The following is a 1,154-nucleotide window of genomic DNA, read 5'->3' as shown; positions in this document are numbered from 1 at the left end:
TATGGATTGTGGTAAGAGTTGTATGAGTCCCTAATAAAATGATTAAAAAAAGAAAAGTCGAATTAAAAAAAAATAAAGCAAAGAGCTACAGCTAAAAAGATCAATATATAAATTAAGAAGGAAATCTGAAACCTGAATGGTTTCATGGGTGGGGTGGAGGTGGAGGGGCTTATTTCTAACCCCTCCTGGCTGGGGGACCAGCCAGTTAGACTTTGTCCTGGACTGAGGGATTTCCTGAGATTCAGGACTTTCATCATAAAATCAGGACAGTCCCAAGCAAAATTGGGACAGTTGGTCACATTATTTCTAATCCTTCAACCATTTATTTTGATCCTGCACAGTGGGTTAAGCATTGGGCTGCTAGCTGAAAGGTTGGCAGTTCAAACCCACCTCCACTCCTCAGGAGAAGGAAGAAGCTGTCTGCTCCCATAAAGAGTTACAGTCTTGGTGTGTTACTCTGGGTAGCTAGAGGAACAAATTCATAGACACTCATATGTGTATAAGAAAGAGGGTTATATAAAGAGTAATTGTACATTAAGAAAACACCCCAGCCAGGTCCAGATGAAGTCCAGAAGTTCAATATTAACCCATATGTTGGATACCAATCTATAAAGTCCTCTTCAGACTCATGCAACACATGCAATGACGCCAAAGGCGGGAAGATCACAGGCCAGTGGGTGGGACATCTTGTGGCAGTGGACACATCTCAGGGCTGCCAGGGGTCTCCACGTGGCTCCTTCAGCTCCAGGGCTCTAGCTAGCTCTATGTGTCTCATCAGCAAGCATGTCTCCCAGGGAGTAAGTGTGTGTGTCCCGCCTCCAGCGAGCTATTTGTCTCCTAGCGCCTCCAAATGAGGTCATCAAGCTGCAACCTGATTGACAGGTTAGACTCCACCCCTCTACTCTTAAGTCTCAAATTGACAACAGATTATGTAGCCACCACAATTGGAAACCCTAAGGAGAAGTTGTTCTCTGTGTTACAGGACTGTTTCAAGTCATAACTGCCTCAACGGCAGTGGGTTTGGGTTTTGGTCCCCTTACTCACCTGCTCTCTCTTAAAAGGCAAAGGGCACCTCCTGGACGTGCAGACCCCCAAACAGAAGCAAGAGGACTGGGATACTGGGATGCTAAGAAAATGCAGCACGTTACAAAACC

Source organism: Echinops telfairi, unplaced genomic scaffold, assembly GCF_000313985.2.
Source record: "Echinops telfairi isolate 266 unplaced genomic scaffold, ASM31398v2 ScPeMD7_7356;HRSCAF=8355, whole genome shotgun sequence".
NCBI classification, from domain to species: Eukaryota; Metazoa; Chordata; class Mammalia; order Afrosoricida; family Tenrecidae; genus Echinops; species Echinops telfairi.
Note: the sequence above shows the minus strand (reverse complement) of the source record.